This window comes from Macrobrachium nipponense, chromosome 17 (assembly GCF_015104395.2).
Source record: "Macrobrachium nipponense isolate FS-2020 chromosome 17, ASM1510439v2, whole genome shotgun sequence".
Classification (NCBI taxonomy): Eukaryota; Metazoa; Arthropoda; class Malacostraca; order Decapoda; family Palaemonidae; genus Macrobrachium; species Macrobrachium nipponense.
In genome coordinates this window covers 81,102,159-81,115,839 of record NC_087210.1, presented here as the reverse complement: position 1 = coordinate 81,115,839, position 13,681 = coordinate 81,102,159, and the positions used below count along the sequence as shown (strand labels likewise).

Genomic DNA, 13,681 nt, shown 5'->3' with positions numbered 1-13,681 from the left:
AATTAGGCGGAGTTAAATTATATACATTAAAAGAAAATACGCGAAAATGTTTCCCCACTATCTGATTTTAAAAACTTTAAATATCCATACAGGCTCTATGCCAAAGGGAAATCAAACTTCATAACAAAAGACAAAAACAAACAAATAGTAAATATAGACACTGCTTAAATACCTGTGACTAAAAGTTTGACCCATAGGCTATGCCAAAGGCAAATAAAACTCCATAACAAAAAGACTAAATCATGTAAATGAACGAACACTAAATATAAACACTGCTTCAGCAGTTTTAACTCTAAGTATGAGAGAAGGCTTCAGAATTCAACTTCTTGGAGAAGTCATGAGGGTAGCCCAAAGGAGACCCACGGACTCAAACAGGTGAGAGGGGCTCATGAATAGCCTTGGATGACAGTGACCCAGTTTTCCAAAGGCTCACCTGGCGGTATATATAACACAGGTGGGACCTCAGCAAACCACCAGTCTTACCCAGTCCACCACCACAGACATGAAGCTGGTAAGCATCCAGAAGGACTTCCCTTCTTCTTCAGGGAATCATTGCGTTGAGCATCGCATTCCGCCTCTTTTATTTAGCTGAAATGAATCCGAATTTGACAATGTCCTCCAGGGCGTTTTCATTACTTCCATTTATTTTCACCCTCAAAACTCTCCCTTTCTTATGATCCACAAATTAACGAGATTTTCCCTTCCAGCTCATCCTCGCCTCCTTGGCCGTCGTGTCCCTGGCCGCCCCCAGGCCCGACAAACCCGTCCCAGCCCCCGCTCCCTCCTACGGCGCCCCCTCCCAGAGATCCTTCGACCACTCCGCCGAAAATATAGCCATCCTCCGCGACGAGAGGCAGATGTCTGACGACGCCAGCAGCTACAACTTCGCCATCGAGACTGAGGACGGAATCCAACGCGAGGAATTCGGTTCCGCCATCGACCACGGAAGCGCTGAAGGAGCCGTCGCTCAGAGCGGAAAGGTCTCGTAAGTATTCACTCTTCCTTCGGTCATTCAATCCATTGACTTCAGTAAACCCGAGAATGAAACAAAGTCTCTTGCTTCCTCTGCTCTTTCTCATCACTTGTCTCCCCAATTCCTGCCCCTCCACAGCTTCACCCTCCCCGACGGCCAACAGTTCGAGCTGACCTTCGTGGCTGACGAGAATGGCTTCCAGCCCCAGTCTTCCTTCCTGCCAGTCGCTCCCGAATTCCCCCACGAGATTCCCCAGTTCGTCCTCGACCAGATCGAAAAGGCAAGACGCGAGGACGAGGAAGCTGCCCGCTCCGGCCCACGAAGCAACGGTGGACCATCCAACAGCTACCAGGCCCCTTTGTAAGCAGCTTCATTCCAGGGCTACCGGGCCCTTGAACAGCTTCATGTCTTACCAATCTTCAACGAACGACTTAGTGTCGAACTCCCGAAACCTATTTAATCATCATATTTATTCTGAGACACCAGCATCTGGTATGCTCTTTGTAAATTATGTAAATATGAAATAAAAATCAAGATTTATTCATCAGTTTGTGACCTTAAACAATCTTATCCTTTTTGCTTTCGGAAGCAATCCACAATTATCACAATAAAATCCAGGAATGTCAGAAATAATGCGTGTTACATAGAAACAGCGAAAGCATCACAAAAAGGCGGTTATTGACCACTGCTATATACTGTGGATACCCTCCATCAGCAATGAAAGGGGCACACATGAATACATTAAAACTATGACAGTTGTAGCATTTATCCAGAGAGACAGGAGCTACTTGAGGGATAAACAAAGAAACTGTAGAGAGAGAGCAAAGGGTTAATGAGAGATGCTACTTGCCTATGTCAGATAGCCAGGAAAGAAAAATCCCAAGAAACCTTGTATATCTATGTATAGATCTATGCATATAACCACCCTTGGAAAATCTTGGTCATATGTATACATATATGTATCATATGGATATTACCATAACAGTGGTTATCTGTAGCACAGCTGTGAGTATGTCAGTGAACATTCTGGCGAATATATGGCAACTATCTTGCGTGATATTCTATACACAATCAAGGACATTTACCAAGGGTACTTCACCTAAATATATAAATGTTGTGTAAACACATTTCTGAACTTGTTTGACATAACATCGGTCTATTCAAAGTGAACTAAGAAAAGTGGTGGGTTCGTAAAAGAAAAAATAAAGCCATGGAAAGCAGGACCCTCGAGGTGGTATGGTCACGTGGTTTGAAGGGACGATGATGCTCTGACTGAGAAAGCCTAAGATATGGCCGGGAAGGGTAGATGAATTGAAGGCAGAGAGAGAATTAGATAGAGTGGCGTCAGAGAGAGAGAGAGAGAGAGAGAGAGAGAGAGAGAGAGAGAGAGAGAGAGAGAGAGAGAGAGAGAGAGAGAGAGAGAAATCACTGGGCACAGAACATGCAGACGCCCAGAAGAGATTCCAGTGAAGAGGGAAGCTTCGAGTGACCGACCCCACTGCAAGATGGGGTTATGGTCATACAAAGAACAATAAAAAGGAGAACAAGTCTGTTCAATGTATACACACACACACACTCACACACACACACACACACACACACACATACATACGTATATATATATATATATATATATATATATATATATATATAATACATACATACATATGTAAGTAAATAAATTCTGATAAAGCAGGACACGTCTCAAGTATAAAAGGCCCATTAAAACACTCCGGTTTAAAGCTAAGGACTATATTTCGGTGGACTAACTTTCACCCTTATCAAGTAGTGAATGACAATAGGGGTTACATTAGCAAAATAGATAGTGGTAGATATGCCCTTAGGTGATGCCTGGGGTCACTGCTAAGCAAATGTTGGTTCTGTTAATTGTCTTAATCTGCTTCATCATTGCCTTAAGGAAGATATTGTCTATATGGTCAGAGTCCCAGGCTCCATTGGAAAGGTTGATCCTATTATCTTGTTGTTTTATCAGTGAGGATTCTACCATCTGACGTTTGTATCGACTGCTGCTCTTGTATAAAATTCGGGATGAGTTCCAATCCATGGTATGGTTCGTGTTATATATATGATGGAAAATTGCCGAACTATGTTGTCCATATCTGACTGATCGTTTATGTTGAGTTAATCTTTCTGAGGAATATTTTCCTGTGAAACTATAGTATGACTTATCACAATCCCAACAGGGGATTTCATAAATCCCTATGTCTTTGGAAACTGCTTTCTGCTGAACGTTAGTTAAGGATTTCCCCAGCGAATTCAAATAAGTGAAGATGAAAGGGTTCCGTTGGCCTAAGGTTTGTGTGATCACTCGTAAATTATCCACGTGGGATTGTGATTTTCTTTGTGTATTTTTCCTTTTCTTTGTTTTCTGTGGGTTTGTAAAAAAAATGCTCTTTGCTTTACGTATGGCTTTTCTATTATGTGCTTCAGGTATTTTAACAAGATAAGTTGATTTCTGGTCGTTTCAAGTTCTTTGTAAAGAAATTCTGAGGAGTAAATTCTCAGGCCTTTAAGAAATAAGTTACTTACTATGCCGAGTTTAACTGAAATATCATGATGACTGTAAAAATGTATGTATGAAAGTGAGAATGTCACTTGCCTGAAGACAGCGAATTTGATGTTGTTATCAGTTCTGGTAATTAAGACATCTAAAAATGGGATCTGGTTATTGTTTTCCCATTGTGCTTTAAATTTTATGCTCGGGACCAAGGAATTTAATTTTTGTAGAAAAAACATCAATATCACCCTATCTCATTTTTCCAGTATGTTAAGATGTCATCATATTAGACCTGGTTTACACACACTCACACACACACACATACACCCCGTCAACACACACTGTTCGTCTCTACAAAGTGAGGAATAGTTGTAGTGAAAGTACTGGAAAGGTAGGGTCTTACTATCCAGGATAAATAAGGAAAATGGCGCAGTGCATGGATAGGAATTAAACATGATATTGATGTGTTTTCTGTGGTGATTTTTCCCTGGAACCCGCCTTTAAGAAAAGGGATTTAATGACGAAAAAATATAAATGCCTGTAGCCTACATATAAACATACACACATACACACACACACACACACACACACACACATATATATATATATATATATATATATATATATATATATATATATATAATGTCCTTTAATATCTAATTCACTCTACCTGGATTTGTATGGTGTCCTGGGTTCGCGCCTGGGCGCCGACAATTCTATTATCGCCTAATAAATTCCCCTTCGGTTAAGAATATATGAAAATATATTAATTCCGAGGTAGAGTGAATTAGGTATTAAAGGACATTTGTAGCTCGATGTATGTATTTGAATCACGGTAATGTGATATGATTTATATATATATATATATATATATATATATATATATATATATATATATATATATATATATATATATATATATAAATCATATCACATATATATATATATATATATATATATATATATATATATATATATATATAATATATAACGTAAAACAAATACATGCAAAATTATGAAGTTCCTTTAGCTTACAAAAATGAAAACATCGATCGGAAAAGGAGAGCAACTGATCAACATTTGGGAAAATTGCTTTTGGAGGGGAAAGCTCAAAGAGAGAGAGAGAGAGAGAGAGAGAGAGAGAGAGAGAGAGAGAGAGGAGAGAGAGTATAATTTCATGAATTCGTATTTACATGAAACTTTATTATGTTTAAGCACTTTTAAATTATTAATAATTATATATCATCATCCCACAACAGCATATAATAATAATAATAATAATAATAATAATAATAATAATAATAATAATAGGTACGAAAAGGTCAACAACAAAAGGCTCACTGACAACCTTGACTGACAGTGACCTCGTTTCTGACTGACTGACCAGTATATAAGGCAGCTGCTCCCTGAAGCTCGTACCACAGACATCTCTACCACAGACAACATGAAGCTGGTAAGGTCCTTTAACAAAAGCCAAGTATCCACAATTCTTAACGCTAGAAGCCTGTCACTCTTTGGTGTACAGAATTTATAATTTGATCCAGAAAAATATAATATAAAAAATGCTTTGTGGAAAATACATGATACAAGTACTAAAGTGTTGATATAATAATACACCAAAGGTGGACCAAGGTACAGGATTTCTATCAAGTGAGGTATATTTGTATAAAGAACTCAAGAAAAACTGCAGACATCCTGAACCCTAAATTTCAAGTGGATTCAGATTAACAAGCACATTAAATTTATCGTTTAACAAACAGTAGATTCATAACACGTACCACGACAAAAAATCAGTCTCAGGCAAAAAACAAAACCACCAAAAAGCCTTCTCTTGTAAGATATCAATGTCATTCATTCCAGATCATCCTCGCCTCCTTGGCCGTCGTGTCCCTGGCCGCCCCCAGGCCCGACAAACCCGTCCCAGCCCCCGCTCCCTCCTACGGCGCCCCCTCCCAGAGATCCTTCGACCACTCCGCCGAAAACATAGCCATCCTCCGCGACGAGAGGCAGATGTCTGACGACGCCAGCAGCTACAACTTCGCCATCGAGACTGAGGACGGAATCCAACGCGAGGAATTCGGTTCTGCCAATCGACGACGGAAGCGCTGAAGGAGCCGTCGCTCAGAGCGGCAAGGTCTCGTAAGTATTCACTCTTCCTTCGGTCATTCAATCCATTAACTTCAGTCAAACCTAAGAATGAAACAAAGTCTCTTGCTTCCTCTGCTCTTTCTCATCACTTGTCTCCCCAATTCCTGCCCCTCCACAGCTTCACCCTCCCCGACGGCCAACAGTTCGAGCTGACCTTCGTGGCTGACGAGAATGGCTTCCAGCCCCAGTCTTCCTTCCTGCCAGTCGCTCCCGAATTCCCCCACGAGATTCCCCAGTTCGTCCTCGACCAGATCGAAAAGGCAAGACGCGAGGACGAGGAAGCTGCCCGCTCCGGCCCACGAAGCAGCGGTGGACCATCCAACAGCTACCAGGCCCCATCCAACAGCTATCAGGCCCCTTTGTAAGCAGCTTCATTCCAGGGCTACCGGGCCCTTGATCAGCTTCACGTCTTACTAATCTCCAACGAACGACTTGCACTCGAGCTCCCGAAACCTATTTTATCAACATATTTATTCTGAGACACCAGAAACTGGTAAGATCTTTGTAAATTATGTAAATAAAAAGAACGATTAATTTCTTAGTTTCCGACTTCGCACTACCCTGAAAATTTCATAAAAGAAATATTTATGACTCAACTCATTTCCGAACTGAAGAAATGTGTGGTAATCCTCGGACAGAAAGGAACACGTTGAACACTGAAGGTTCATTTGGAGAAATGCCTCAAGAAAAAATTACGATTAAATAGGTAATTATCAATGCAGGGAGACAAAACTAACATAAACTGCAAAAATTGAAAACAATCCTAAACACCTAATTTTTACAGAGCATTTTCCAGCGTTTTTTTGACAGAAGCAAAAACTGTATGTAAAAATAGAGAATATGGCACGGAGAAAAATTATTTTGACAATTCCTCATCTGCCACTTAACTGGTGTCATCGCAACAGTGTGGAGACAAGAGGAATTGCTCACACACCAAGCATTGTTGCCAATAAAAGAAGAAGAGTTCCTCGTTGGACTAGTGGGTTATGTGCTCGACTACCGGTCTTAGGGTCTGGGTTCGATTCCCCGCTCTGCCAACGCGGAATCAGAGGAATTTATGTCTAGTGATAGAAATTCATTTCTCGATGTGGTTCGGATTCATCAATAAGCAGTTGGTCCCGTTGCTAAGTAACCAATTGGTTCCTAACCACGTAAAAATATCTAAGCCTTTGGGCCAGCCCTAGGAGACCTGTTAATCAGCTTAGTGGTCTGGTAAAACTAAGATATACTTAACTTTATCCACGTAAGAAAAAGGAAAGTGTGTGGTATTTTGAAAGTTTTGCCCATATGACTAGACAATTCCCGGAGACAGGAACTGTGGCATGGCAAACAAGACCCAGTGCGTTGGTGTCAAGGACTTGAGTATATCTTAGTTTTACCAGACCACTGAGCTGATTAACAGCTCTCCTAGGGCTGGCCCGAAGGATTAGATATTTTTACATGGCTAGGAGCCAGTTGGTCACCTAGCAACGGGACCTACAGCTTATTGTGGGATCCGAACTACACAATATCGAGAAATTAATTTCTATCATCAGAAATAAATTCCTCTGATTCCGCGTTGGCCAAGCCGGGGTTCAAACTTCGGACCACCGGATTGGCAGCCGAGCGCGAAAACCATTCGTCCAGCGGGGAACTGGTGTCGAGGACTGTTGTTGACCACTGTTAATGTGGCTTTTGACCAGCAAGGCATAGGGTAACTACTCGGCATTACGGTGTGCTCTATGAGCAAGAGCCCGTGCTTAATCTAAAACAACAACTACTCGGAGAACCCTATTCATCCACATCTGGAAAACGTTACAAACCTACCAAATAGGTTTCACCAGGAAGCAACTCATTAGAAGACACGCCCTCAAAATTAGGTGAGGCCCGACCATTCTCGAAGACTGGTAGATATGAAATGCAGAAGCTCAATCATGTGCTTTGAAGGGAAAAGGTGTACGCTTACCTGAAGCTTGGGTCATCGGATACCTAGGTCCTATGTAACTCGGGGTCGACAATCAAGGAGTTCTCAGAGAACTAAGATCGCCACAGGTGTATCAAATGCTGACCGGGGACGCCAGATACTGCCGTCTAAGAATAAACAGAAACTGGGTCGGAGAGCAAAGATGAAAATAAATCAGACCAAGCATCAGATGAATAAGCCTGACTACTGATTTATGTTAGTTCTTCACTCCCATGCAGTTTAGATGCTGAAGATGATACACACAGAAGGGGTGCCCCCTCCCCCCCAACAGCATGGCATGGTTTGATGTTGTTAAAAGATGGGTTCAAATACTCGGATAAAACAGGAGGAAAGCAGTTAGTAAAACACCTGAGTCATGATGATCTCTTTCACCGGAAAGGTTACTTAAAAAAAAAAAATCACAACATGGAAGAGCTTACCAAAGAAACTGGACACCTTCACTAAATTAATCAAGTTGAGAATTCACACAACAGCAATGATATGGTGGATTCGATAAGGCGCCACAATTATGAATACTGGCCACATGCAAGTGGTCCTTTAAGCCAATTACGCAAGAACTCTTATCAACCCGATATGAGCTGCTTTTTTCAGGCAATCTGGAAACAGATTCACGGCTCGTCGGCTGGTTAGGGAACTAATGGCAGTCCTGGAAATCAGAAAGTTCCAGGTAAGACTAACACGGAGATTACACAAATTGACTTTCATTAAAACACCTCTTTATTGCCTCTTGCGTAAGCTCTCAGACAGACACGGGGACTGAGACACAGGGGCACAGAACTACAGACACAGCAGCAGAAGCGGATTCCTTGGGTGAAATGAAGGAGGAAAAAAGGGACACAAAAGTGTGGGGTTACAACATAGTATCATTGGTGAAGAGTGAACACTTCTTTCTGCGTGAGAGTTCCGCCCTTACGACTGTTATTCAGAAGATATGAGACCCTGCTCATATGGAACAAGCCTACCTGAGGAGCCACCGACTTGAAATTCAAGCTTCCAAAGGATGTGGTACTCATTCGGAAGAAGTTATAAAAGATAATAGGAAATACCGGAAGAAGTGATCAGTTATTAGGAAAGAAAAATAGACGAGTTAATAGAGAAACAGATAAAAATATCAATAAATCATTAGAAAACCAGGTGGATTATTTACGGTAGTAATGCATTCACCTTCGCTTGAACTTGAGGCTTGAAAAGTTCAAGCAAAGATGTAAACAAAAATAAGAGAAATATTTCCGCTTTCAGATATAAATCACCGAATGTCCAAAGTGGTTACACAAACACAAAAGTTTCCCCTTTAAGTAAAAGAAAGCGGTACTTCAAACAAGATAGAAAACGGACCCTCGATACAATATGTCCCAAACTAAAACAGTAACACTAGTATTTTTAATTATCAAGAAAAACATATTATTGACTACATAAAAGGCTCTTAACCACTAAGCAGCTTTATCTTACATACTCGACTGAGCGTTAAAGAAATTTTAAACTTGGACAATCCCAATATACTGAAGACCGTTGTAGTAATACAAAGAAACTACTGTAAATAATATCTTATAAAAATCCAAATGAAACTTACATGAACTTAAACCTCCAATTTTTGAAAGCCAATTTTGAGCTTTGATAAACTCATCCCTCGTTCTTTGAATCAGAGGGAAAGGTGACTGATTCAGAATTTTTTTCATTATTTTCATTTATCTATTATATATATATATATAATATATTATATATATATATTATATATATTATATATATATTATAATATATATATATATATATATAAGGATCTTTATCGGAAATGAAAAATTAGGCTAAATGCTTCACACTTCATTAGGTAGCTATTTGAACTTCTCTTATGAGCTATAAACCCTCATTGAATTATGAAGATATTCTCATCCATATACTGACTACTGTCTACACTACATAAAATAAAATCTGAGAACGTCCTCTCTCTCACCTCTTGAGACACGCAGCTGGGGCATAAAAACGTCGACCAAAAAGGTTCACGATTCAATTTCAGGTATAGAGAGTTTAATGGACTCTCTCTCTCTAATAACGTTCGTTCCTCGTCCTGAACTCGAACACGGGTCTCCACTATCAAGAGAGTGTCGAGTTACTGTTAAACCCAGCAGTTACATCTATATCTATCTACTTATTTATTATTTTTCCTTTTACAACAAGTGAGATTTCTTCTTTCTGCACTTTCCTTTACATCCCTCTTACTTCTTCCTTGTGAACACTATAATATTCTTTGGAAGCTTGAATTTCAAGTCACTCGTAAGCCTAAAATACTTATTTTTACCTCCTTTAATCCTCACCTAAATTTGAGAACCAACTCGAATCTCCTGATTTAGTACCTGCATGAAAGGAAAGGCGGAAAAATAAAGATTTAATTTACAGTGTACCTCATACGGTGCACTATAGGCATTCCTTAAGGTTTTTACAGCGTCCCTTCGGTCCCTAGCTGCAACCAAGTCCTTCCTTTTACTCTCCCTCTCTCTCTATTCCCTCTTACTTTCCACTCACTTCTGATAATTGTTTAACCTTCTTACTCTCAGTTTCTCATTTAGAGCTTAATGATCTCGTAGGTTCCAGCACCTGGCCTTTGGCCTAAATTTTATATTCCATTTTACTTATTTACATGCAATAGTCTCATCTCCATCTGATAAAAAAAAAAGCCAATAGAAATTGACATTACTGACACACTACGGGATTCTCCACAAACTTCCGTGTTTCAGGATTATCAGAGAGCGTATACCCTCTTGATAACCAGCAGTTTAATGCTTCTTACGTGGTCAATTCCCACTTAATCATTTAACCCATGAATAGTCGGGGGGTATTAGGGTGACCGAATTTCGTTGTTTACATCCAAAAAGAGACTTTTCACATCCACCTACTGAGTTTTATGACTTAAACTCTAGAAGATATAATATAACGGTTTAGGAATGAGGGGGAATAAATGAATATCTAATGGTATTCGTCCGAAGGAATAAAAGAATATGGAGATGTATTTTTCGGCATAAGTACTAAAACACACTCCTCTTTCTACAAGTAAACAGAAGTGACATGATGAGTGAATAATCACCCGATAGATGAATCTGATAATTGCACCTTCTGGGGACAATTAATGCTTACAATGTTTTGCAAATCCAGGAAAAATCTGATTATACTGATAAATAAACAGTCCTTGAAAATTTTTACAACTTTCAAAACCATATAGTAGAATACACAACAATAGCAAACTAACAAATCGAAAACATCATGATTAAGAAAAATATCAGCAACTCGGTAGACTACTGGAAAACTATTTTTTTTTTATTAAAGTCGTAAAGGTATCCCAAATGAGAAAAACGAACGCACAGGTGAGAGGGGCTCATTAACAGCCTTGGATGACAGTGACCCAGTTTCCGGGGCTCACCTGGCGGTATATATAACACAGGTGGGACCTAAGCAAACCACCAGTCTTACCCAGTCCACCACCACAGACATGAAGCTGGTAAGCATCTAGGAGAAGGACTTCCCTTCTTCTTCTTCAGGGAATCATTACGTTGGGCGTCACATTTCGCCTCTTTTATTTAGCTGAATTGAATCCGAATTTGACACAATGTCCTCCAGGGCGTTTTCATTACTTCCATTTATTTTCATCCTCAAAACTTTAATTTTCTTATGATCCACAAATTAACGAGATTTTCCCTTCTAGATCATCCTCGCCTCCTTGGCCGTCGTGTCCCTGGCCGCCCCCAGGCCCGACAAACCCGTCCCAGCCCCCGCTCCCTCCTACGGCGCCCCCTCCCAGAGATCCTTCGACCACTCCGCCGAAGCCATAGCCATCCTCCGCGACGAGAGGCAGATGTCTGACGACGCCACCAGCTACAACTTCGCCATCGAGACTGAGGATGGAATCCTTTTTTTTCCCCCCACGCGAGGAATTCGGTTCCGCCATCGACCACGGAAGCGCTGAAGGAGCCGTCGCTCAGAGCGGAAAGGTCTCGTAAGTATTCACTCTTCCTTCGGTCATTCAATTCATTAACTTCAGTCAAACCCGAGAATGAAACAAAGTCTCTTGCTTCCTCTGCTCTTTCTCATCACTTGTCTCCCCAATTCCTGCCCCTCCACAGCTTCACCCTCCCCGACGGCCAACAGTTCGAGCTGACCTTCGTGGCTGACGAGAATGGCTTCCAGCCCCAGTCTTCCTTCCTGCCAGTCGCTCCCGAATTCCCCCACGAGATTCCCCAGCTTCGTCCTCGACCAGAATCGAAAAGCAAGACGCGAGGACGAGGAAGCTGCCCGCTCCGGCCCACGAAGCAGCGGTGGACCATCCAACAGCTACCAGGCCCCATCCAACAGCTATCAGGCTCCTTGAACAGCTTCACCCCCTCAGCTACCAGGCCCTTGAACAGCTTCATGTCTCACTAATCACCCACGAACGACTCACACTCGAACCTATTTAATCATCATATTTATTCCGAGCAACCAGCATCTGGTCGGCTCTTTGTAAATTACGCAAATAAAAAGGATGATGTATTCACTAGTTTTGAACCTTGAATTCTTTTTTTTAAGTCTGGGTTTATTTTTTAACCTGAGACCGCTCTTTTCAGAAGTCAGATTTAAGTCCAAATACACTAAGTGGCTGAAATCATACAATAAGAAAAACCTGTGACACTTTGGCCAGATGGAAGAAAATGTATTGACATACCAACCGCTCCTATTGATCATTATACTTTTTGCAGCGTAAGGATACTTAATGTACTGGCTTCTTAAGCATGGATCTTTGCTGGTACGTCTGTGTGTGTGTGTGTGTGTGTGTGTGTGTGTGTGTGTGTGTGTGTGTATGATCTCCTAGCACTGGGCCATCCCAAAACAAATCCACTATCCTAAATCACAGACAATGGCAACATTCGTTATTGCAAAAAGCGAACATCTGAAAGGTAAATAACAGGTGCCACGCCCACTTTCCACTCTCCCACCCCACCCCCCCGACCCCCTAGCGTACAAGCCAATATAATGTCTAAATCCATAATTAAACTGCAGAATCCAAGATGAACACCTTGTGCAGGAAATTTCCACATCATCGGATGCTCCCTAAACACACACACATAGAAGGCTCATCAGCACCGTGTCGAACCCCCATACAAGATCTATCTACCATTCACCTCTTTATCTTCCTTCCTGGATGTAGAGGCTTTCTTTACTTATTCAGCACTTTACAGTTCTTCCTCACCTATTTCGCACTTTACAGTTCTTCCTCACATATTTCCTTCTTACATCTAAAGTGAACATTCATTTTACCTACCTATTATCCGTCATTCTTTCCCCATTTACTCAGCCGCCTCAGAAGGCTGATCAATCCTTTCACTTAAGCTATCTAACTTTACCTTACCTAAACTTTTTATTTTTATTTTACCTTACCTGCTTATCTCCACAATTATCACCCTCACCTACTGCTCTTGGAGTGACCTAAATTAAGTCAACCAACCAATAAAGAAATCCAAAAACACCAAAAAAGATGGATTCAACGCTGACCCAACAAGTAAACGCATGATTTGAAAAAAAATCGAAAACACCAAAAAGGATGAGTTCAACACTAACCCAAAAAGTAAACGCATGATAGCTTTAAAAAAAAAAAACAATTACCAGGTAAAATAGATCCGAAGGCGTGCTAACGCGTCCTCGTTGACTGGCAGCAAGTGAACCACCATCCGTGATCCGTCGTGACCAGTGTGTTAATCATGACACGAGTAGAACACACCCGTCCCACCAGCTTAACCTCAACAGATTGCGCTCCCTGCCAGTTCCAGCCAAGCAGACTTTCCAGAGCCGTGATTCTCAACTTTTTTTTTTTTTTTTTTTTTTTTTTTTTGTCCCATGCACCCTCACCATATGCCAAAATGTCATCCACACCCACCCACTTCTTGAAGCTGCCTGCCTCAAAGGCTGCATTCCTAATAATATGCGTATAATGCTAAAGATCTTTGGTCATAATACCCAGCCCCACAAAAACTTTAATTTCCCCTCAGGTCGAGAACCACTGCTGTAAAGTTTTCGTCAAATATTTGGAGTTTTTCCGAAGATCTATGTCTCAAGGAGC

At 41.0% G+C, this 13,681-nt stretch overlaps 1 long non-coding RNA gene and 1 pseudogene across 2 annotated transcripts; both read left to right on the top strand.

The window, feature by feature from the left end:
• Nucleotides 1–469: 469 nt before the first annotated feature.
• On the top strand, nucleotides 470–6,173 carry LOC135196365 (uncharacterized). 2 transcript variants are annotated; one of them, XR_010310396.1, is made up of 3 exons: nucleotides 470–511; nucleotides 5,352–5,630; nucleotides 5,758–6,173. It is a non-coding gene; the product is annotated as an uncharacterized LOC135196365 (long non-coding RNA). The 2 variants fall into 2 exon arrangements; XR_010310395.1 differs by lacking the exon at nucleotides 470–511 and adding an exon at nucleotides 4,901–4,944.
• Nucleotides 6,174–10,931: 4,758 nt separating this feature from the next.
• On the top strand, nucleotides 10,932–12,117 carry LOC135196077 (larval cuticle protein 65Ag1-like; annotated as a pseudogene).
• Nucleotides 12,118–13,681: the final 1,564 nt, after the last annotated feature.